General features: G+C 45.9%; 1 long non-coding RNA gene across 1 annotated transcript; it reads left to right on the forward strand.

Annotated features, from left to right (window-relative positions):
* The first annotated feature begins 6021 nt into the window (after window positions 1–6021).
* LOC144369908 (uncharacterized) lies at window positions 6022–21585 on the forward strand. Its single transcript, XR_013429755.1, has 3 exons — window positions 6022–7531; window positions 12932–13036; window positions 20650–21585. It is a non-coding gene; the product is annotated as an uncharacterized LOC144369908 (long non-coding RNA).
* Window positions 21586–26108: the final 4523 nt, after the last annotated feature.

Genomic DNA, 26108 nt, shown 5'->3' on the forward strand with positions numbered 1-26108 from the left:
GGCAATAAGGTATATAGTCAAAGCACTAAGTGAACCCCTGTTACAAAATGACATTGCATTCAGTCCTCACCGCCATTTTCAGGGAAGGTTATCTTGCACACCCCACCTCTGGGTGAGGCAGAGAAGGAAGCCATGGGTGGGGTAGAGAGGGGAGGTTGGTTATTGATGGTGAACTGAGCAATAGGGTAGAGCAAATGGAGGCAGGAAGCAGGTGGCCTCGGGGTCCTGCTGACCTGCATGCCTGGTGGCAGGTGGTGTATGAAGAGAGCTGAATGGGTAGCTGATGGCCTCCTATGTGACAGGCCTTTCTGGCCTTCCGAGAGTTTCCCTTTCTGGTGGATTTGGTACAATTGCTATAGGAGAAGGAGCCAGGACTCATACCCCAGACAGGTACTTCCCCCCAGGGGCAGGAAGTGGACCCTCTGCTTTTGCCTGGGGGAGGGAAGACCCCCCGAAAGCCACTATTACTCATAGTCAGAAAAGAAGAGGATTTTCTGAAAGCTGGACCCCTGTGGCAGTTCCCCTTTTTTCTGCCCCACAAGCCCAATCTGAGGAGTGAGGGTCAGCTTAGCTGATGTGATTCCCTGTGGCTCTGTAGGTCCTGTTTCTGGGTGAAAATGAGGGTGTTTCACCACTGAGATAATCTTGCTCTCCCAAAAGGAAAGATCAGAGTGGGCACTGGGAAAGACCAGAAGAGGGTATGTCTGACCCGATGCAAAAGCTTCTGCTGCCATCCAGGCTTTTATGGCTCCTTTCTGGACTCATTTTCATCATCAGCAGTGAGACCACAGGACAGATCCCCCACCCAGAGTACAGTACAGCCCCCTTTCACCCCTCCTTTACTACATAGCCCTCTGTTCCCCACAGTACCCTACACTGGCCCATCTCCAGTACCATAGTCCAGTGCCAACCTGGCCACTGTGAAAATTCATAGGGCCTGAGTTCAGGGAGCCCCCTCACCACCGTCCCTGAGTTGGACAGTCTGTCCTCTGTCCATAATCAGACAGGAGTGCCATTTTCTGCAGATGCAGGGACCTTGGCCCAGGAGAGTGCTTAGGTTGATGGTCATCCTGGCCACTGCCCTTGGACCCCATGGCCCCAAAACCAAAGGGTAAACTCATGTTGACCTGGATGCTAGTCCTGGGACCAGCAGGCTGCTCCTGGGCATGGGCACCCAGGCCATGGGAACATATGCATAGGCCTGAGGGTAGCAACAAAGGGGAGAGGAAGAGGGAAATTGCCAGAAAATGAAAGAAAGAACAGGGTGACGTGGTGTGAGCATACTGATTAGGCTGCTGGGCCTGCCCCAACCTCACCCATGAAGTCAGGGCATAGAGGGTCTTGGAGTCTGGCCCCTGAGTTCTCTGCTGGTCTGCAGATGGTGAGATTCTGTTCATCCCCCATCCTGGGCCCACCTCCAGGCTGCATGGCTTAGTGCTGCCCAACCCCACTGCCCCACTTCACCCACCTCTGCCCACTGCCAAGCTTTGGAGTGGCCTGCTACATTGGCGTCTTCACAAAGCTGCCCTGCACTGGAGTGGCCAAGAAACTCCTACAGGTAGACATGCTGGAGAAGAGCACCCTGCACAAGGAGAAGGTAGGAAGGCCTGGACAGCCTGGGCCCAGCCAGCAGGTGCCTGGAATGGTTCTGGGGATGGGAAGGATGGGTCAGCTACCTCCTGGACACCTCTGTGTCCCTGAATCCTGGCCTGGAGTAAAGCACACCTGGTGTTCTCTGGTGCCTCTCTCCATGTAGCCCTGGGTGGTGCATCCCAGCCTGTGGCTTGCAATCCCCGGGGCCCCGAACTTCTCTCTGTGCTATGACTGCCTCTTCCATCTCCACCTCTGTGCTGCTGCTGCACTCATGTAGATTATTGTAGGTTATGTCCCCCAGTCACCCCTATGCCATCCCAGGTGCCAGACTTTGGACCACTGCTCGTGCCTGTGACTGCATCCACACCCTTTCTCACCCCTGCACCTCCCTATTCTGGCCCTGCAGCATGCACAGGGGAGGTGACATTAACACTTTGGCTCTTCTATTGCACAGCACATTCTGAGAGCAAAGACCCCAACTCTCCTTTCCTCTGGCAGAGGAGCCTGTGTGGAGCACTCACTCCATAAACATCAGTGGAGGACGTGGGGGTCCAGACCCTTTCCAGGACAATGTGACCCACACTGGGCCATCCTCTCCCCTCCAGAGGAAAGTGTGGAGGTGACACACACATGTCCAAGTTCCCAGTAGGGAGGAAGCAGAAGGAAGCTAATAGCTGAGTCCTGGTCACAGCCTGCTGCCAGGGTGGCCCTGTGTGCCCTGGCCCACTTCTCTACCTACCAGTGCTGTGGTCCCAGGTGAGCTGCTGCTCATATCAAAGCCCCTGTTGTCAGGTCAGATGGGGGCCTTGGGCACACTCAGGGCTGTCTGAGCAGATGGCTTTGCTTAGGTACAGTATCATCCAGGAGAGGTCCCTTTCCTTTCCTGGCTTGTGACTGGGTTTTAAAGAGGAAGGGGCTTGCCTCAGCCCTTCACCAAGAAAATATGATTTTTGCAAGTTTTCTCTTCATTTTCCAGATTCAGCTCTTGCAGGCTGAGGGAGATGCATCCTCTGATGGGAGGTTCTGGAACTGTCCTCGGAAGGATGACTAGCCTGGGCCTTTACCCTAGTCTGCCAGGTCAGAGGCACTGCATGCACTTGCATGTGTGCACCCCAGACCCTCTGATGCCAGCACTCGCCCACCTTGCCCAGGGACAGGCACCAGGAAGGAGCCTTAAGGCTGGGAGTCCAAGAACTCCCTGCTATCACCAAGGACCTCATCAGAGCCTCCAGTCCCTGTGGCTGACCTGGACCTAGGGGCATGTGTTCCTGTAGCTCTGACCTCCTTTCCATGCTGTAGGCCCTGAAGAGCCATAGACACAGCAACAAGCCTCTCTACATCTCCATGGGTCACAAGATGAGCCTGGAAGCAGCCGTGTGCCTGATCTGATGCTGCTATAGGTTCTGGATCCCAGAGTCCTTGTGCCAAGCGGGGTTCAGCACATGCTCCTACACTTCTCGCCATTTGTCAGCTGAGCTGGAGTCACAGAGCAGTGGTTTGAGAACAAGATGGCCCTGGGCTGAGGGAAAGTCCATGAGCCCCTTGCTGGGAAACGTGGTGTGGACATATTAAGCCCTGGAGGCAGGAAGGTAGACAGAAGGATGAAGAGTTCCTAGGATTCTACCTGAGATTTCCTGCCTGTGCCTCAGAAGCTACTTAGCCTAACACTCAGCTTCTCCCTTACTTGAGCCTCCTGCACCTGGGTACCAGGTTGTCTGGAGGATCATTTGATGTCAGCTTTAATGGCAGAGTGCTCCACCAGTAGCCCTCAGCTGGAGGCCCTTGCAAGAACACAGGGGGTGAGTGCTGAGGAAGGCTCATGTTGGCATCAGGAACTCCAGGGTGTGGCTATGCCAGGTACCCAGCACCTAAACTGGTGCTCAGGGGTCAGGGGATCAGCTCTCTGATGAGCCAGTTGGCTCAGCTGAAAAGAAACTCAGCCTGCAGATGAGCACACAATGCCCATGGCTCACCTTCATAGTCATGATGAGGGGACACCAGTCACATACTAATATGTGTTTCACAGAAGCTATAATGTGAAAACCCAAGAGAAGCCATCCTCAGGAAGAGAGAAATCCTGGCTCAGGAACAGTATTTGCAAAAGCCCCAGGGCAGAGAGGACGTTGATGTGCTCAGGCAGCTCAGCCAGACTAGAGAGGTGTAAAACTAGGAGCCAGTCTGTGTCTTAAGCTTTCAGATTGCAGACCTCATTGCAGGGACTCAGAGCCAGTGTGTGGGGCTGCAGATCTGCCTTCTACAGGCAGCAGCTCCTTGTGTGCTACCAGGCCCTTGGGCCTTTTGGAGGAGCTGGGGGCATGGTCTGCACCTGAGTCCCTGCCTTCCACAGCCCAGCCTTGGAGACTGCTGAGGGGTTGGGCAGAGGGTCCAGAAGCCTCCCTGCTGTCTGATGTTTCCTGCTTTCCTATAGCCTGTGCTGAGCTGGTGGAGGTAGCCACCCAGCAGAGGGGCCACAGGCTACACACATTTGAGTGGGCCTCAGTCCTGCCTTGGCCTGGTTGCAGGTGTGCAGAATGGCCTCCAGGTGGCAGCAGCAGCCTGCATACCACCAGGGACAGGCTCCTGGGGCAAATGTGCCAATAGGTGGTGGATGAGTGGGCTTGTAGGTGTCCACCAGCAAGAGCCTTGCTCTCTCCCCATCCAGGGTGTTGCTGGAGTCTTAGGCACATAGGCTGTCAAACCTGAGTGTGTCGTTAGCCCTAAGATGCCTTTCTTCTCCCATTCTTTCCCAGTGACATAATGAGAAAAAAACAAGGAGATTCTCTCAGAGACCCTCAGCTCTAGAACTCTGGGTTGTGCTCTCACAGACCTTCCGGGCAGGCCTCTGTCCTCTTCTCAGCTTACTATAGAGTGGCCTTATGTTCTTGTAGGTGAGGGGTCAACCACATGAGATGTCCTTTGACCTTTGCTTAGGTACAGTATCATCCAGGAGAGGTCCCTTTCCTTTCCTGGCTTGTGACTGGGTTTTAAAGAGGAAGGGGCTTGCCTCAGCCCTTCACCAAGAAAATATGGTTTTTGCAAGTTTTCTCTTCATTTTCCAGATTCAGCTCCTGCAGGCTGAGGGAGATGCATCCTCTGATGGGAAATTGGCAGGGTCTTGTGCCTTGAGCTGGAGAAGAGCCCACCAAGTCCTGAACCCACACTTCAGAGACAAGCCACCTGCTAGAATGGGTCAGGGTCCTATAGGCTCGCCATTTTCTTCCTGGGCCCACTGGCCTCTCAGCCCTCCTAGATAGTATGAGAGAGGGTCTTGGAGTTGGGTCTCCCTTCTGCTGCTCTGGTGGGCCCCTGGTCATAGATGCTGCTGCTCTGCCAGTGCCAGGTGCAAATGCTCCTGCCATGCTGGGCTGCTGCCTGCCAGACAGCCACCACCCACCCCACCTACTTCCCCACTAACTGAAGCAGGAGCCATCTGGGGATTAGCTGCTCCTGCCCATGAGTCACGAGGCCCCAGAGGTCAGCTAAACCCATCTGAGCCAGGATTGGGGGCTTCTGGAGGCCAGAGTCCCACTTGGGACTGAGCCCTGTTTCATATTCCTCCCCACCTGGGTTGTCCCAATCTCCACCTGCAACCCACAAGCCCTCTTTCACTGTGGTAAAAGGTAACCTTGCTGAACTTTCTAGAGATGGCGGGAGTCACAGGTGATACTAGTTGGAAGGACAGACTAGTTCTGCTGGGAGTCCTCCGAAGAGATTGAAGTCCCCAGTAAAACTGGGCAGAGCTGCTCATGTTGGGAGGACCCTAAGACACTCTTCCTTCATGTCAGGACCTCAATACTGAGGTTCTTGGCATCCCTGTCACCCCCACACCAGTGGTGGCTGTTCCTAATGTCTGGAAGTCTGGGCCTGAGGAGGACTTTCTGTGGGAGGTGTGAGAGCCTCCCCAGGCTGTGGGGCAGGTAGAGTTTGTCCAGAGTCTGGCTCAGAACCAGCCAGCACATGTCACTGAGTTCTGTCTCCTCTAGGCTGTCATCCACTATCAAGAACATTTGCAGGACTCTGGGACACTCCAGGCCATCTGGACCAGGGCAAGAGAGGTGAGCACCAGGGGACACTGAAGCTGCCCATAGGTGGTGCTTCCAGATGCCAGCCTCGCCCTGCTGCAGTGTTGTGGCTCATGACTGGCAGGGAACACAGGAGAGGTCCTGATGGGGGAGGAGAGTGAGATGGACTCCTGTCTTGGTGGGAACTCTCTAGAAACATCTGGCCCGAGTACTTTTTTTTTTGGTCCCCCAGCAGGGCTACTCCAGCTTCTCATGGCCTATTTTATCTTCAAGGGACCCTATCCTGGGTTCCATAGAAAGGGCATGGCCTCTGGAGACCCTTCACAGCCATCACATGCATGCTGGCCCTCTTTTCCTCACCTGTGAGGCATCACAGTAGTTCTTGTCCTTGGTGTCACAAAGCAGTCCTGTTTAGTGACTGTCAATGGGTTAGCAAAGCCTGATGGCAGTTTTACCAGGAGGCAGGTATTGGGTCGCACCTTATGATTGAGGAAGGGGAGGCCCAGGGTGTTGGTAAGCAGCAGTGCAGGCCACAGTGGCAGCCTGGGTTCTAGACCCTGTTTCTGGCACTCCTCACTCCCTGAGGGAAGACTGTGTGAGGTGTCCAGGGGTGGATGGCACAAGTCATTCAAGTCCTGTGTATCCTCTGTGCTCATTTCCCCTCTGCCTTCATTTCCTGGTGACTGTTGCTCGGCCTTATTAAGCTGCTTGGAGAACTGGGAGATGGGCCCCTGAGACTGCCCAGCTTCACAGTCAGGTCTGGCCAACCCAAGTGCAGGGTGGTCCTGTCAAGCTCTGGCCAGGCCAATCCTCAGGCCTTCCAGGGACCTCATAGGGTCTCCTGGGCTGGCCCTGGCATTTGATGGTAGCCCTTTCTCCATGCCATTACCAAGAGCCAGAAGGCACAGGGTCTAAAAGCATGCCACCAAAGAGGCCTGGGAGAGCCTACTGACCCCTAAGGACCACAGCAAAGGCCCAAGGACAGACTTGGAGGCTCCCAGGAGAAATAGGGCTAGGGCCAGAGTAAACTGGGTGCCATGAGCACTTGGGCTGCTGGCTTCCCATTCCAGCTATGAGGACCTCACACATCCAAACTCAGGTAGAGGCCCATTGGAACATAGAGGAGGACCCTGGACATGCCCATTGGAACACCCAGCATGGCCAGTGGAAAGCTACTTTCTCCAGCAATAAGACAGACCTTTCCAAGGCCAGTTCCAGACCAGAAAGTGCCTGCAATCACCCTCCTAGAGCATGTGAAGAGGATTCAGGTTCATGTGCACCATGGACCCAAAGCTTTGTAAACACCACAGCTCTCTTGCTCAGTCCACTCCTTTGAATATAATCCTGCCTCCACCTGCTCTGTCTTTTCTTTCAGGGTTCGTTGTTAACTGGTGCCCCACCAGCCATAGTGGGCCACAGAAGGGGTTCATGGTGGTGTGACCATGCTTCAGCACCCACAAGTCTGTTCTCAGTCTGGAATGCAGCCAAGGGTGGCATGGGCTTCTAGGGGTTCAGAGGATGCCAAATGGAAGGCAGTTGAGGCCCCATACCCACCATGAGAAAGCCAGGACACTTCTGTCACCCTCACCCAGAAGCATAGCCTCAAGCCTCATCTCTACTGTGGGAAGGCAGCCCTTCCCCCACCCCGTCTGGCCACTTCCTCTCTTGGCATGGTTTAAAGAGGCAACTGAGAGGGAGGGTACAGTGGGTGACCTACCTGCAGCCTGCCTCATCCCCTTTCATGTACCAGTTTGCACCCCAGACTCCAGGCTCAAGAGTGGACTTGACAGAGGGTAGGCGTGGTTGACTGCCAGATCCTGTGGTCCCCATTTCCCCAGTTCCAGATCAAGATGAAAGAATGTGGCCAACAATGGAGAAGAGGAGGGAGGTGTGCTTTCTTAAAGAAATGGAGAATGGTGAGAAACCATGTCCCTGAAATGCCCTTGTCTATTCCCAAGCCACATTAAGCCCAGACCAGAATGTCCAGGTAAATGCCATCCCAAGGGACACTGACTGTCCACATGGTAAATAGGCAGACTAGTGTTATCAGGAGGATCTTCTTTCTTGCACACACACCAGACAGCTGCTTCTTTGGATGCTGGTCATGCAGGTATCAAAGCAGATGAAGCACTCTAATGACGTCACTGTTGTGACCTGACCACCAACCCTTCTCCCTGGGTGACTGGCCTGGTGTTGGCACCAGGGAGATGACAAGTTCCTCTTGTCCAGCCACCTGCCATTGGACAAAGAGAGGAAAGGATGGAATTGCAGGGGTGGGTGCTGCCTGTCCTGCCTTCTGCCCTGGACCTTCCCCAAGAGCAGCTTTCAATACACTGATATCCCTGGGCACAGTGGCACATACCTATAAGGCTCAGGAGGCTGAGACAGAAGGATCTTGAGTTCAAAGACAGCCTCAGCAAACTTAAGAGGCCTTAGCTCTAAATAAAATATAAAAAAAGGGCTGGGGATATGGCTCAGTGGTAAAATGTCTCTGGGTTCAATTCCTGATACCAAAATAAAAAATACACCCATGTCTTGCACATCAACTGTGGATATTTCCTTAGGTCTCTTGGCAACCTGTCGCACTTAGTGCAGCTGGGCTGTGGGCCAAACAGGAGAGGGAAAGAGATTCAGCCATATGCTGGGGTGATGGGTTTGTGCTAAGCCCAAGTGACAGCTCAATATGTTGTGTCTAGGTGCAGGCAAGCTTCCTGGCCTCTCAAGCCAATGTGCACTGATTGTTAGGAACTGTGGGGTGCCGCTCTGAGTGATTCATGTCTTCCATCCCAGAGTAGAGAGGCTGTGATGGTCACTATATCTCTTAGTGACTTGGATATTGCCCTGGTCCCGGAAGTTTGAGGACATGTCTTCAGACATAGATGGCTCCCTACAGCCCTTGGGTTGAATTACACTCACATGTCCCTTGAAACTCCACCCCTTCTTCAGTTTTTTTTTTGGATGGAACTTTCTAAGAATGAGCGTCCTCCCAATAAAAGCTCACTTCTGAATGAGCTCACTCTCTCTCTCTGGCCAACCTCTTGTGACATCCCTTGCTCACCCATTTGGGGAACTTGAGGCCAAGAGCAGAGGAGCTGTCTTGAAGCTTGTTTAAAGGTAAAGTGTGTGTCTGTGTTTTATTTGGTGTCCCAGGAAATTCACACAAGCCACCTTAAGTTCAGCTGCCCCCATGGGCCAGAGGCAGCAAGGAACCCCCTTTGGGACAGTTCTACAGCAGCCTCTGAGGAAGCTGAGCACCAGCTCCCACTGTTCTAAATTTTCCTCAACAGGTTTGGAGGTCATTAGATGTGCAAATACATATGAAGTCTCTTGGACATGCAGGAAATTCCCAGTAAGTGAAGGAGTCTAGTCTCAGGCTGGGCCCAGGACCAAGATGGTAGGCGGAGAGATAGTGCCTCTGAGCCCACTGAGCACCTGTACACAGGTTAGACTCTTGGCCAGGCACCCTGTGGAGTCCTGTCAATGGTATGATGAGAACAGGGTCATAGTGGAAGCACCCAGAGCCTTCCCTCTAAAACTTCATGTCACTAGCTCATGCAGACCTGGGCAAGGCTCACAGGGGCTACACTACTGCCACAGGCCTAGGCAGGCATTACACACATGAGAGCCAGGAACCAGGTGGTGTTCCCACCCAAGCCCAGGGGTAGGTGTGCCTTTGGCGACCCCTTCCCACTGAGGATGGGCCACACTTGCCTGGCCCTTAGGGAGGGAGTACACCTAAGTCAGCAGCTGAGCCCAAGGTACACCTCTTGGGGGTTGCCCCTCCTCTGGGGGAATGGGGGCACCCTTCCTCCTGTGAGGGATGGGACTCCCTCTCTGGGGAGTTGGCCCTCCTCTAGAGGGATGGGGTTGGGTTCCCCTCCTCCTGTGAGGGATGGAGCTCCCCTCTCAGGGGTTATCCCACTTTTAGTGGGTGATTGAAGCTCTTCTATTGTCAGTGTCCCCCTATTTTAAAGAAGCCTTTTCTCTAGAGATGGGTTCCCTTTTGCCAGTGGTGCCCCTTCTCTAGGGGATGTGAGCACCCCTTTTTCTCTAGATATGTGGTGCAATTCTTGGGGTGTTCTGCTCTGTGGATTTGGGCAGCCCTCCTATAGCATATGGTCCCTCTCTGGTATAACCCACATCTTAGGGATGGGGCTCTGCACCCTGTCTCCTTGAGGGATGAGATCAAGCTTTTTTGGGATCCCCTTTTCTATATATGGTTTTGCCTGGAATCCTGGAGGGATGGGGAAGGTCCTCTCACAGGGTGCCCTTCCTCTAACAATGGTTCATGCACCCCCAACTTCCTAGAGAGATATGTTTCTTTTACTGTGGTGTACCCCTTCTTTAGGGTATGGGGTGCCCCTCTTCTAGGGATTGGGCCACCTTATTGAGAAGTACCCCTTTACTTTAAGTTGGGGCTCCCAAAAATAAGGATGGTGTCACCTTTCCAAGCATGCGACTTCTCTAGGGGATAGGGGCATTGCTCCTACAAGAAGGATGGAGTCAAAAAGGTGCCCCTGTTCTAGGGGATGATGTGCCCCTCATTTAGAAATAGTGCTCCTCTAGTAGGAAATAGGGCTCCCATTCTCTGGCAAAAATTGGATACTTCTCTCATACGGTGCCAATCCTCTAAAGGATCAGGTGTTCCTCCTCTAGGGAGTAGGTCTCCCTACAGAGGGGTACCCCACTTCTAACAGACTGAGTCCTCATCTAGAGGTGTGCCCCTTTCTAACAAAAGTGGGTTCCCTTTATCAAAATTTAAGTTCCCCTCTCAAAGGGCACCCCTCCTGTGAAAATATGGGTTCCCCTCTCAGGGGCTGGCCCTCTTCTAGGGAAACAGGACTGGATGTCACACCTCCCATTAGAGATGGGGCTCCCCTCTCAGGGGTTATCCCACTTTTAGTGGGTGGTTGCTGCTCTTCTATTGTCAGTGTCCCCCTATTTTAAAGAAGCCTTTTCTCCAGGGATGAGTTCCCTTTTGCCAGGGGTGCCCCTTCTCTAGGGGATGTGAGCACCCCACTTTTCCTAGAGGTGTGGTTCATATCTTGGGGTGTTCTGCTCTGTGGGTTTCATTCCAACCCACACACCAAAGACATTTTTCATACATACCAAGACATGAATATGTATGTATGGTATGTATTTCATTCATATAAAATTCATGTCTTAGGTATGTATGAAATGAATACATTTCTTAGGTATGTCTTTGGTATGTTGGATTGGTTTCATTGAATTTGAAGATCACTATTGGTAGTAAGGTTACTTTAACAGTATCAATTGTTAAAATTGTTAAAATGAAGATGGGAGGTCTTTTCATCTTCTAGCATCTTCATTTTCTTTCATCGAATTTATGTAATTTTCTTTGTACATGTCTGTTATTTCCTTGGTTAGATTTGTCCCTAGGGTTTTGTTTTTGTATTTTGTTTTAAGCTATTGGAGATAAATGTGTTTTCCTGAATTCTTTCTTAGTGGGTTCATTATTGGTGCATAGAAAACCTAATGAATTTGTTGAATTTAGTTTATGTTGACCAAACCAGAACTGTAAAATTCATAGGCTTAAGCAAAATCCAGTCAAATTTCTTCTTGAAGAAGCCATTTTAATGTCCTGATATTCCTATTAAATCTCTATAATTGAATAATGATCCTCCCAGGAAACCTGCCTCTGGCCATTGCAAAGATTCAAAATGGTAGCTTTCTTTCCTGGTGAAAGCTACATTAACTTAAATGCACTTTATTAAAAAAAATCACCAATCAACAACTTGAAATACTTTGTGACAACTTCCTTGTCCCCAATCATAATAACTTTTAAGAAATTTGTTTAGATGGTAGGTGCTATTTGACTCATCTTTTTTTTTTTTAATTTCTTACTGAACTTGGGTTCATGGATCTAGAATAAAAGAAATGAATAGAAGACTTGAAAAGAATTTAGACATAGGCAAGATTTTATTTAGAAATGTCTGTTGATCCAGAAGAGAGGCAACCTACTGTGGGCAGAAATCCCAGGTTGACTCAAAACAAAGAACAAATATGCACAGCTTTCAAGGCATCTATGTGTTAGGTAGAAACTCTATCTTTTGATGTCTTCACATACAGAGGTGAGACTTCATAAAATACAGAAGAGCTTATTCATATTAAAGTGTGGACACCAGAATTTAGAGAGCTTTGATGAATAACTGAACTCCACCGTGTTGTCTCCTGGTTTGCTGAACTCCACAGAACATCTCCTTCCACAGGCCCATAGGAAACTTCAGCTTGCCCTAAAATTGATTTGGTTTTCTCTTCCATGCCAATCAGCTCATTTTGTCTTTATTTCTCCTTCGTTCTCAAATGCTATCCAGTTTCTCTGAGTTTTGACATGGAGAATTTGTATGCAGGGTTATTTACCACATATTGTTAGGAAGTACAACCATATGTACTTTGATTTCTTTTTTAAAAAATTATTTTTAATACTTAGTTTTAGTTGTAGTTGGACACAATATCTTTATTTTTTTTTGCTGTGCTGAGGATCAAACCCAGGGCCTCACACATGCTAGGCGCATGCTCTACCACTGAGCCACAATCCCAGCCCCTGTGCTTTGATCTCTAGTATTGATTTTTATTCATGACATTGGTAGGAATATTCTGAAATCATCCCCACACTGAAAATCATTAGGAGCAAAGTTGAAGAGTTCTGGAAGCTAAAAGCAAGCATGAAAACACCAAGCCATTTTTGTTTGGTTCTTTTAAATCTGAAAATTAAATGAACACATCTTATAAATAGATTGAAAGTAAAATTGTCTCCCCTGTACCTGTTGCTTGCAGACTAGGATCTGAAAACTTACGTTGCTGTGTGAACTTTGTCTTGTCTTTGGCAGCTGCCTCACCTCAGCTGTGTAGGATGACTTTGCTCCCCTGACCTGTAATCCAGCCACCAAGTGCAGTCAGCCAAGGCAAGCAAGCTCTGTTAGTTACCCTGGATTAAAACCCTACCTTCAGCTGGATGTGGTGATGCAGGCTTTTAATCCCAGCAGCTTGGGAGGTGGAGGCAAGAAGATTGTGAGTTCAAAGCCATCCTGAGCAACTTAGAGAGGCCTTAAGCAACTCAGTAAGACCTTGTCTCTAAATTAAATACAAAAGCAGCTGAGGATGTGACTCAGTGGTCAAGTGCCCCAGAGTTCAATCCTTGGTACAACAATAACAACAACAACAAAAAAAAGCAACAAACAAACAACAACAACAAAACAATTCTTTACATTCTAGCTTAGTGCTTACTTTCAGCTACAAATTGGTACATTAATTACAGAATTATAGACTAACTCTATAATTTCTTTATTCTCCAGAACTATCATCATCCATAGGAGAGTTGAACAACTACTTCCTTGGGCAACTCAGAGGCACTTCTGGTAGCAAACACTGAGGTGAAGATTGGAAGATTTTGTTAGTGGGTACGTTTAATTTTTTTAATCTTTCATGATCTTTAATTATATCATATTTTTCATTGTCTTAAAAAATGAAAATCTGCCTTGAGATTATCTGGAATTTTGAAATACAAGTGTCACCATATATAAAATTTTCTCAAAGTTTTCAACTTTTTTAAAAGTAGCATTATTGTGGGATGGCATCAAACTACAAGGCTTCTTTATAGCAAAAGAAACAATCAAGAACATGAAGAGAGAGCCTAAAGAATGAGATAAAATCCTTTGACACCTGTCTCTCAGATAAAGCATTAATTTCCAGGATATATTAAAAAACTAAAAAAAAAAAATACCAATAAACTTCACAAATATCCCAATCAATAAATGGGCAAAGGAATTGAAGAGACAGTTCTCAGAAGAAGAAACACAGAGACAGGAGTCCTTGTGTTTCTTCTTTGCAGGCAAAGCAATAAACTTTCTTTTTTCCTTTTTCTCAAAATCTTGTTCTCATTATTGGATTGACATTGGAGACAAGAACTGAGTTTTTGGTACAAATTTGGTTACCTGGGTGGGACACCAGAGAAGCCCCTGCCCTACAATTCTTGGGTAAGCCTGGCTTTCCAAGGAACCCATTTCCATGCTGAGGATGGAGGGTGGCTGGCAAACTTATTGAGAGCCAACTGCAGTAGAGTAAGGAGACAGGTGAGTTTTTCTCAGGTCAACACAAGAAGCTATTCCTGTAAGTAAAGGGAGTGACTGAGGGACTATCCCAGCAGCTGCTGAACTCCTGTTGCTTTGGGGAACTCCTAACTTTTCCCCCTGAATGGTGCACATTGCTCCATCATGGTCCACTTTGAGGAAAAGGAAACTGAACTCAGTAAAATCGCGATACCTTTGGTCATCTGATAAGTTCCACAGTGTGCATGTCAAGACCCTTGATTCCACATATATGGTCCCTCATTGTGGGGACACCTGTGGTGCCACTGGTGTACAGTCATGATTAACTGGGGACTCAATAACATAGGAATATTTCTGTTCTAAGTTATCACCTGTTTGTTGGCATTGGCTTTGAGAATTCCCCCTGGTTGTCTGTCTATGCTGTTATTTTGTTTGTATCTGTTCCTTCCACTTTTAAGGCATGGTCTACATTGCATTGATCTATATGTAGTCTCTTGGGAAAGATCTTGGCTTGTCAATTTAAATATTCCTGTCTGTCAGCCATTGTTTCAGGGTTCCTCTCTGGTTGTCTCTCTGTTTCTTTTTAGGGCAATCTTGCTATTGGAGTTTGTCTGTCAGAGGTAAAATAAGTTGAAGAAACAGCCACCTACAGATACAAGAGTGTCTAAGATAAAGTTTTACTGTAATGATCTGGCTTTTTAATAACTTTCTGGATTATTATACAATCTTGAAGTTAGAGTTGTTCTGTCAAAGGTAAAATAAGTTGAAGAAATTTGTATATGCAGGTCTGTTTTAAAGGTTCCTATATGTTAGCCCTGGTTTCAGTGATCCTCACTTGTCTGTTTTTTTGTATCTGTTACTGGCCCTTTAAGTCAAGGGTCAAGCTGCATTGATCTTACCAGTAGTTTCTTGAGAAGACTGATCTTGGCTAAAAGGGCCTCCTATATGTATAAGCCTACCTAGGAGAAAGATTTTAATGTAACACAATTTGGACTTTGAATATTTTTTTCTGGATTATTATACTATCTTGCAGTTGAAGTTGGTCTGTCAGGGGTAAAGTATATAAAATAGATTCTGTATGTATGAGCATTTATGCAGGTACATTATAAGGGATCTGAACAGTCAGGAACTAAGTTGAAGGTGCTTGAAAGCACTGTCTCTTGTGTGCAAAGATAGGAGGACACCAGAAGAAAGGGTAAAAAAAAAAAGGTTTAAATCCTTCAAACCCAGGGATGGCCCTCCCAGAACTGTTTCTCTGCCTGGCCCCAGGCAGTCACAGATCATCTCATTGTGGATCAAGGATACCTGCCCTAATCTTGGAAAAAATTCCAGAAAAAATGCCTGGGCTATCAAAAAATGGCCAAAGAGAACCTGGCCTCTGCCCTGTCTTCCAGCCTCTTTTGCCCATGAAAGGGCAGTGGGGGTGGAAGCTGATGGCTACAAAGAATGTGGCAGTAGGTTTCAACATTTTCAGCTTAAGACTAGGGGACAGGAAAAATCTCCCCTTTTAAGGTCTGACAAGGCACCACTGGGGCAAGACAATTCTTTCTATAACAGTATCCCATAAAACTAAAAGCTGCAGAACCACAAACTCCCAGACCCATGTGGATCAAAAGGTGACCTAAATTCAGTTATTGCCAGAACTGCCTTGGAATGACATGAGGGAATAATCCAAAGGATAAAAAAGATGGAAATTATACTAGCCTTGTCCTTAGTATCTGCTCACTTACACTAAAACAAAGTCTAGAGGATATATCTTTCACCATTATTTTGAGAAATAAATTTGTAGAGAGCCCCAGGACCCTTAAATATGCCATTGGTCAATTTTAATGTAGGTCAGATTTTTAAATGGGAACTGCTGCCACTGAACTGGAAAACTTAAAGTATGTAGTAGGAAAAAGCTGATCCTGGGATGGTAGGGGCCAAATGGTAGCACTCAGTAACCAAAGAAAAGGTGATTATGATTACCATGTGGAGACTAGGGTCAAAGGAGCAGTTACATTAATCTGACCTGCAGAGACTATAGTACTGGTTACTTGATCACTGGGTTTCTACAAATTAAATAGATGGGAAATCTATTAAATTCTTATTGGAGCTGCATAAGCAGAAGAGTTCCAGATCAAGTAAACAGAAGTCAAACTTGAATTACAAGAAGAGTCAAAGACATTCCTTCAATCAATTCCCAGATTGAAGCCAGTTTGTAGAACCACAAGGCTTTGAATGAAAGGGAGACTGGGTACCTTTGTTGAAAGACCCTCTGCACTGCCAACATGTAAACTATTAATCTTTCTCCTAGGCTTATTCCAAGAAACCTAATACTTCTTACCAGGATTACTGCACTGAGGAAAATGAAATAATAAGGTATATGAGGGAGATTATGGGATATGCCTCTGAACTGACACTGATTCCAGTAAACCCAAACAAAGCACTGCTATGGCCCACCAGGTAGGGGCTGGTTGATGGAGGTCACGTGATCAATGGAATTTTAGTTTAAGTTCCTCTCACAGTTGGCTCAGAGGTCCTTGATCCCACCCATTGTTAGCTCACCAATTATTTAATGCATCACTAAAATAAACATACTTAGAAGCTGGAGACTCCCTACATTGACCCATAGAGTTGGGGGCTATGATGGTGGAAAAGGTGAAATGGAAGATACTAAAACTCTCTCTATCAGAAAAATAATAAATCAAAAGCAATATTGCATTCCTGGAGGGACTTCAAAAATTAATGCCACCTTAAAGAACTTAAAGGGCATAGGGGGCATTAATTTTTCCCATTGTATCCTCATTCAACATTCCTATTCAGCTTGTGCAGAAAACAGATGGATCATGGAGAATGACAGTGGATTACCATAAGTTTAAGAAAGTAGTGACTTCAATTACAACTTTTGTACCAGATACATGAGCAAATTAACACATCCCTGGGTACCTGCAATCAGCAGGCAAGGCAAACAATATGCTTTCATCATCTTACCTCAGCAGCATTATGTCACAACATCAACTCACAAGGATCTTTACATATTTTTCCCACAAAACATAACACTGGTCCATGAAATGGTTAACATTATGCTGATTAGACATAATGAATAAAACATAGCCATTACACTACTTTTTGGATAAGATGGTCATAGATTTGAGCACAGCATGACTGGAAAACTGTTGATGAGGAAAAATGAGGGATAAATATGTGGATAGGCTTCTCTGAATGGTTAAACATCATGAAGATACTTGTGCCCCATGTGAATGCTCACTAAAGAGTGACCTCAGTAGAGCAGGAATTTTAATAATCTGTGGATGCCATTCAGACTCTCTTCCCAGTCACTCCTGTAAAGTAAGCCCATGAACAGAGTGTCTATGGTGGGAAGGATGGACTTGGTGACATTGACTTCTACTCAGAAAGGCTGAACTAACTTCAGGGTCTCACTGAGTTGTCTACTGCCTCGCAGTTGCTGATGATGGCTTTGAACTCACCATCCTCCTGCTTCAGGCCACCTGAGCTACTGGGATTACAGGTGTGTGCCATCATACCCAGTTTGTTTTTTGTTTTCTGTGAGACAGGACTCACTATTAGCTTTTTTTTTCTTTTCTTTTCTTTTTTTTTTTTTTTTTTTGGTACTGGGGATTGAACTCAGGGCGTGTGACCATCCCCAGTCCTATTTTTTTGTATTTTATTTAGAGACAGGGTCTCACTGAGTTGCTTAGACCCTTGCTTTAAGTGAGATTGGGTTTGAACTTGTGATCCTCCTGCCTCAGCCTCCTGAGTTGCTGGATTACAAGCATACACTACCATGAACGGCTGACTGTTGGCTTTATTATGTCATGTCCAGTATAATTTCCTGGGCATTGTTTACATTTCGTTGTAATTTTGAATTTAAAAACATAGAAAATACTATGTTAACTTATGGGAAAGATGCAAAAAATTTTATAAAGATAAAACATACCAACATCCCAACCTGCCTTGGTTATGAAATGATATCCCAATTTTTGAAGGATTTTGGATACTCTCTACAATCCCATCTGTTCAGAATTCTCACTGTTATACATTTATATCAAAATAAATGTATTAGTAAGTGACATAATAAGTGTAGTTGTGAACTTCAGCCAAAGGTCATACAAAACTGTTAGGCCAGTTTGAGGTGACTCGGGAAACAAAGTACCAGGCAACCCACGCATTCGAAAGAACAACCAATGAGATGCTAACAGGCAAGCAGTGATAGTGCTTTATAACCCCCTGTCAATCAGCGGGTCTCCTGACCAATCCTGGAAGGACATGCATCTCAGCAAAATCCCCTGACCAACCCCCTTTCATGTCCCAAGCCCTACCTTCCTGCCCTAATCCCAATAAAATTCCAATCCAGCTGAGTCTGGGTAAGATTCCCCTGGACCTACTCTGTTGGACTGGAGGGTCTCACCTGGGAATGAATATCAATAAATCTTTGTTCAGCAGCTTTTCATCTGCCTCGTTTTCATCACTGGTGCCTGACCCTACTCCTGGTGCTAAAAACTCAGGAGGGCTTTTTGGGTCTCCCCCATAGGGTTTGACGTCCACACTCTCCTTCCAAGGAATCAGGAAATTCCTAAGCTGCTGTTTCTTTCCCTCTGCCTTCATCTGGAGTATGTTCCCTCATTTCCCCTGACCACCCATGTGGTCTATCTGTAAGTCATGCGCATACCATAGTCCCCTGCCCATTCCACTCAAGGCCCCAGGAACTTTGGGGACATCCCAGTCTGTGAGTGAGCCACTCACATCCCTGGTGGGACGCAGGGATGCCTCAACCCTGGCCCGGCACTTATGTGTCTCTCAGGGGAGTGTGATCAGAATTTGGGACATCTTTTTCTGCTCCCACTCACCCCTGAGTGTGCCAGAAGGTCATGGGAAACAGAGTCCTCCTTAGACAATGGGTAAAACTGGCCCCCAGAAGGAACTCACTGATTTGGACAATTTCTGTCACTAGACAGGGAAGTGGGCAGAAGTCCCTTACATCTGCAAGCACATTCAGGCTTTTTGGGATATATACTCCAGTCCTATCCTCTACTCTACCTGTTCTACTGCTCAAGAATTCCTTGCTAGAGAAAATCCAATCCCCTTTCCCATTGTTCTTCTACATTTCCTTCCTCATTCTCAGATCCACCTGAGTTACTCTCAACCCTTCATTCTCTTCTTCCTCCTCCCTACCCTGGCCATCCTTTTCCTCCTCCCCTCCCACACCTGCACCCTCCCCTCCTCTCCTCCTAATACCACAACTCCTCCTCCCCCACTCCACAACCCTCCCCCTCCATCCCTCTCCCCCCTCTCCTGCAGTCATTATTCCTCTGCCCACCTCTTCTACTGATACAACCCTTACCCCTCCTGCCAATGGATCTCTCCACCCACTCACTCCTCTCTTCTTCTGTCAGTGCCCACAGCCAATCCCACTAGGCCCTCTTACCAGCTAACCCAAAGCTCCTTTGTCCTCTTAGGGAAGTGGCTGGTGCCAAAGGGATTGTCTGAGTACACGTCCCATTCTCACTTAAAGATTTCTCCCAGATTGAAAAGCTCCTTGGGTCTTTCTATGCTGACACTTCTACTTACAGCAAGGAATTCTGATACTTCTCTTAAACTTAGAATCTAACCTGGCATGATGTCTATGTCATTCTCCCCTCCACCCTTTCCCCAGAAGGGTAAGACTTGCATCCAGCAGGCCACATGAGATCATGCTTTACCAAATTTGTCATAACAGATATAACTCTCCCCACAGGTAAAGCAGCTTTTCCCATAACTAAATCCAACTGGGACTACCAAGATGGCCAACAAGGTTGCTGTTACTGCACTTACATGGTCCAATATCTTATAGCAGGCATGCAGGCAGTTTCCAATAAGGGGGTTAACTTTGATTAGAGAAATCACCCAGGATCCAGATGAGAATCCAGCCTTAGTTTTCAACCATCTCACAGAGGCCCTCACCAAATATACTAAGCTGGAGCCTGAGTCTCCCTCCAGAGCTACAGGGTTAGCAACCCATTCCATTACCCAATCAGCCCAAGATATAAAAAAAAAAGCTCAAAGGAGCTGAGGAGGGCCCTCAGACCCATATCCAAGATCTGGTGAAAATGGCCTTTAAAGTCTATAATGCCTGGGAAGAATTGGCTGAACTAGCCAGGCAGGCTCAATTGCAGAAAAAGGTAATACTCCAAACCTAGGCTTCGACAGCAGCCCTGAGGCCTACAGCTCCAGTGAAGTCTTCAGGAGAAACCAGCATTCCTCTCTGCCAGGGGCTTGCTCAAATGTGGATGTGAAGGTCACTGTGATTGCCAATGCCCAAACCCACGGTCCCTCTCCAGGCTGTACCCCACCTGTAAGCAGACAGTTCATTGGAAAAGTGACTGCCGCATGGCTGGCCCTTCCTTGGCGCTGCCATGTGGGGGTATGACCAGCCAGGCAGTCCCTTCTCTTGAACTATTGGGGTTCACAGAAGACTGAAGAAGCCTGGACTCAAGGACCCCATCACCCTCACTGAGCCCAGGGTAACACTCCAGGTATTGGATAAGTCCATAACCTTCCTTGTGGACTCAGGGTAGGGGCTACCTATTCTGTCTTGTCTGCTCACTCTGGGCCTGTGTTTCCTTCCCCGATCTCAGTTATGGAGATTGACAGTAAACCCTCCTTCCCAAACTGTACTGCTAAGCTGGCCTGTGCCCTGGAGGGACACCCTTTCACACATTCTTTTCTGGACATTCCATCCTGTCCAGTTCCTCTCCTAAGCAGAGATGTTCTCCAATTATTAGGAGCTACCCTGTGACCAGATTATTCATCTCTTCCCCAAGCTTTGCTCCGCTGGGATTCTTCTGCTGGTGCAATGGTACCCTAATAAAAAATCTACGCCTCAGCATGCCCTTCGCTTTTTGTGTTCCTTTCATCTTTGTCCCTCAGTCAACTCTGTACAGTGAGGATGAATTAACATGGCTTGTTACCACCTCCCTTTCCAGGACAAGATGGGATGCTTTCTACCAGTAGTAGTTGGACTCTCCTTGGCCTCCTTACTCGCTGCCTCAGGACTGGGTGAAGGAGGAATTGGTTATGCAGTAACCACTACTCAGAAGCTTGAACAACAACTTTGGGAAGCAGTAGAGGCATCGGCCGCCTTTCTCGTTTCCCTGAAAAGGCAAATAACATCTATTGCCTAAGTTTCATTACAGAACTGTCAAGCCCCTAGACCTCCTGACAGCAGACAAAGGAGGAATCTGTCTATTCCTGAAAGAAGAATGCTGCTACTATATTATTGAAACTGGATTGGTCGAAAAGAATATTAAAAGCCTCTGTTGTTTGCATGAAAGGCTTAAACAGCAACAATCAAATGACCCTTGACCAGGCTGGCTAAACTCAACCCTCATTACATGGCTGACTCCCATTCTCACTCCTATGTTTGTAATGGGACTTCTATTAATGATTGCTCCCTGCCTCCTTGGGTTCGCCCCAAAGTGCATGGGTGAAATTGCCAGAGTGACCTACAACCAGATGCTCCTACACCCCTATAGTCGCCTCCCTACCAAAACCAATGTCTGAGCCAACCCCTTTCCCTCAGCACTCCTAGCCAGTAGGAAGTACCCAGATGTAATTATGAACCCTATATCATCAAAAAGACCAGGATGTTAGGTCGGTTTGAGGTTGCTATGGGAACAAAGCACCAGACAACTCACACATGTGAAAGAAAAACCAAGCAGGCACTGACAGACAAGCAGTGATAGTGCCTTATAACTACCTGTCAATCAGCGAACTCTAAAAACTCCCTTTTTCTGTCCCAAACCTTCCCTTCCTGCCCTAAGTTCAATAAAATTCCAATCCAGCTGAGCCTAAGTGTGATTCTCCTGGACCCACTCTGTTGGACTGGAGGGTCACCTGAGAATGAATCTCAATAAAGCCTTGTTCAGTAGCTTTTAATCTGCCTCCTTTTCATCACCAGTGTCTGAGCTTACAAAAGCTACTGAGATCTGCCTTTTGTAGCTTAAAAATGTGTTGACATAATTTGCTCTTATGGCGTTTCCTTGTACTTCCTTTATTGTAACTTGAGTTTAATAATCCAGCATGTTACAATTTTAACTTGAGTGAACTAAGTGTAGTTTCCCCCATGACCCCCCTAGTTTTAGTTGTTGTTGGTTTTTTTTTGTTTGTTTGTTTGTTGGTTGGTTTAGTTGTTGTTGGTTTTTTTGTTTGTTTGTTTGTTTTTTGGTTCAGGGGTGCTTAACCACTGAGACACATTCCAAGCCCTTTTTATTTATTTATTTTTTTTATTTTGAGACAGGACCTTTTCAAGCTACTTAGGACCTTGCTAAGTTACTGAGGCTGGCTTTTTTTTCTTCCTGCCTCAGTCTTATGAGTCATTGGGATTACATGCCTGCACCACCACACCCTGCTTCACTTTTTTGCTATAACCAAATGTAGGGGTTTGTCTGAGCCATGTATCCAGCCGTGAACCACTCCAGCAAGGAGCTTGTCATCTCTAAGGTGATGCTGCTTGTCCATATCTCTACCACAGAACTGCAGCAGTGTCACATCTGCACCATTCCTGAATATTGGTCCATTTTAAAATTTTGGTTGTTTTGGTAAATAGAAAATCATTTAGTATTTTGGATTATTTATTATTTCCAAATTAAGATATAAAAAAACACAAATTTAAGTGAATAATAACTGCCAACAATATAAAACAGGCAGAGTGGTAAGGAGCTAAGAGGTCCACTGCAGAGGCTCCTAAGAGATATGACAAGCGAAGGAGTGGTCTCTGGCTCTATAATTTCCTTACAAATGATTTCTTTTTAAATGCTGAGACTATAAACAAGTGCTTCCTCAACTTTTGATAGGTTTACACCAAAATAAAACATAAGTTAAAAATGCATTTAATATACCTATTATACATAAGCTTTGCCTACCTTAAATGTGCTCAGAATACTTTCAGTAGTCTACAGTTGGGTAAAATAATCCAACACAAACTTATGTATTGTATAATAAGGTGATAAATATCACATGGATTTAAATGAATACCATATTGAAAAGGAAAGACAGGATTGTTGTAAGGGAGCACTCTCCCACAATTGAATATGAAAATTGGTTAAGTCAAACCATCATAAATAAGAAAATCTCTGTATTTTTATCTGGTGAGTAAGAGGGCAACAAACAAGTCTCTTAGCCAGGAGCAGGAGACTTAAACAAGGAGAATCAGAGAGGAAACCTTGCTTTGGCTATGAAAAGGAATGGGTAGGAAGTCTACTCAGGGCCTATTTACCTGGAATGGAGTCTGAAATAATATGCTTTATGAGAGGAGGTTTATATCACATTTTATGTTAAACCAGGACAAAATTGAGAACAAAAACAAAGCAAATAACCTGACAAAGATGAGCTTTGCTTATCTTTCACAAATATTCTGGACATAAGAAAAAAGAATTTCTTTTTATGTGAGTTTTTAAAAATGTGCTTCACTGAATGAAAATTTACATGAGTTTATATAAAAACTGTTTATGTGAGCCCAAGATGGAGCACTTCCAGCTCTCATTCTGAGGTTTCCTATGTTCTTCTCAGCCTGTAGTACAGAACAACTCAGTCCCAGTGTATGGAACCAGCATCAAGGTGCTATGAGACCAAAGAATGAGATGCAGACAGATCTAGGATTAAACAGAGCACTTTACTGGGGGATCTACTGATGTAAGAGTGGCAGTGATAGCAATTGCATCCCCATAACTTTGCCAGAATGAAAAGTGTATATTGTATATGGGTCTGGTCAAAAACAACTTCATCCTAGCTGCAATGTAGCTGGTTTATCTTAAAGGAGAATCAAAGAGTTGTTCACTTTTCTACTACTAAGTTCCAGTCATAAAGCTCTACTTAATACAATACATGACTCTAATGACTTCATCTATTTATAATATGCTGGGAAACAATGCAGGAGAAACCAGCTAGGGTTACTTTGGGGTAATCATGGTGGTGACAACTTTAGATGGCTTTAGTCATGTGAAGCTGATCACATGCATGTGTAACTAACTTGTAACTGGCTCTTAAAATCTCACATGCACCCTTCTTCCATGATGGGCCCTGAGCCTGGGAGGAGTTTTAATATTGTGTAGACAGCATGACAAAAGACATCCTGTATGGCTTGTAAGCAGAGTCCAAAGCACCAGTAGGAGCACATGAACAAAAAGGAGCAAGATGACAATTATGCAAGTGATCATAATTTTTTTCCACCAGAAGTCCCAGGAACCAAATCAATGACTTATCATTGCTCTTTATCCAGGGAGAACATTACATAGGCATTACTTTATGTTTTCATGTGTGACTTGAGGTTTGTGACTGTACAGACAACATTTTTATAGCAATTGTTCCACAGAAAATAGAAAAACAGTGAGAGACTGCAGCTACAAAAAGAAAAATAAATGTTTAATAGGGACTTGTCAAGTTAATCTGCACCTTCTAAAAAGAAAGTACTGGTGACAATTTATCTGTTTTAGAACAAGGCAATGACAACTGGGGAAGATGCTGTAGAGCATCCCACTCGTGGACAGAGTCCATGAGGGACTCTTAAAATGAATAGTGAATGACATGCCTGACTAGACGTCTAAGTTCAGCTCCCTGAGTATTTTCTTTAACACATTAGGTCATGATCACAAGTCCACAGCCCAATAAGACCAACAGGAATTTAGTTAGGAAGACTGGAGTTTCCTCACACTATAGCAAGAAATATCCAGCCCACATTTGGTGGTAAATGGATAAAGCTGGAAAGTATATGCAAAATAAGCCAATCCCCCCAAATCAAAGGCCAAATGTTTTCTCTGATATGAAGATGCTAATTCTCAATCAGAGGGTAGGGCTAAGGGAGAATAGAGTTACTTTAGATTAGGTAGAGGAGAGTGAAGGGAGGGCAGGGGATAAAAAGGATAATAGAATGAATTGGACATTATTACCCTACACACATATATGACTACACAACTAGTATGATTCTACATCATGTACAACCCAGAAGAATGAGAAACTATACTCCATTTATGTATGATGTGTCAAAGTTCATTCTACTGTCACGTGTAACTAATTAGAACAACATAAAAAAATAGCCAACCCATCTCTGGGGGACACACTACTTAAGCCCCCATTGACTTGTCCCCTACCCTGGATTTAATGCTGTGTGCAAAACAGCAGAGCTCTTTGTGTCAACTCTGGCAGTATATCATCTGGATGTACAGCTTTGAAATCCACAGTCTTTGGGGCAGGGGTCAGAGCTCCCATATACTTATAAGGAGAAGGTATCCAAGACTTTTTGGGCATTTAAACTTACTATCATTTCTTTTTTTCTTCTTTTCTTTGTTCTTTTTAGATACACATGACAATATAGTGTATTGTGTCATATTATACACATACCTTTCCAAAGACTCCAGGCCATATCCAAGGTGGGTTTGCCTAATAGGCCAATATCCAACACTTGAATAAGACTTTCTCTCTCCACCAAACCTGCTTGCTGCCCTAGAGTTATATGGCAAGTGGAAATTACATGATGCTTCATGTCCTTGGGACCAATGCTGAATAGCATGGCTTGTGAAGTGCATGTCCTGACACTGACAATACAGTGTGGATACCCATATATTACATTAGCTTCTCAAGACCTTTGAAAGTGGTGGTTTGAATAGCTCTCTTGCTAGGGAAGACTACATAGGTTGAGGCATATTTGTGTCCTTTATTGTTTAGCTACAGGCCGATATGATCAATATTCCAGTCCCACACTAGTTTTTGTTCCCAATGTGACTCAAAGGACAGGACTGGAGGCAGAAGAATCTGTCACTGAGATGTGACCAAGAGTAAGTCATTATGTTTTAGGGATAATTCTGTCTCTGACCCTCTTCCATCCTATTTTAGCACTTTCTAAATTACTTTTTCTGTACCCTCCTCATCAAGTGTACTGCCTGGGTCCTGGCCAGAGCCTGCATTATAGTCAAAGTATCCAGCTTTATATTTCCAGGTACAAAGTTGACTGTGTCATAAATAATCATTTTTTTCCAGCTTCCTGTCACATTTCTTGCCACATGTTGGCTTCCAAGGCTTTTCCAGTAAAGATCATAGTCCACTTGCAACTGTGCCATCTATAACTTAAGGCCATTATAAAGTGTCCAGTTGTTAGTACATTTTCCAGTGACTAGCTGACAGGTACTACAATCCACATTGCATAAGTTTGTCTTCTGGATGCAAAGATTTTTCTCCTGTCTCATTCCAGATGGTATGAATAAAAGATTGTACTGCAAAATCAGTATAAATCCTTGGCTTCCCCCATGCTGAACCCACCTGTATATGAACAATTTTCAGGCATGGGGTTACCCATCTTATACCTGTGAGATCAGTGGCACTGGGGCAGCCACCTGGGATAATGAGGAACAGGTAAAAGCACTTATTCAACAAACTATTGATGATAACTCTG

This window comes from Ictidomys tridecemlineatus, chromosome 13 (genome assembly GCF_052094955.1).
Source record: "Ictidomys tridecemlineatus isolate mIctTri1 chromosome 13, mIctTri1.hap1, whole genome shotgun sequence".
NCBI classification, from domain to species: domain Eukaryota; kingdom Metazoa; phylum Chordata; class Mammalia; order Rodentia; family Sciuridae; genus Ictidomys; species Ictidomys tridecemlineatus.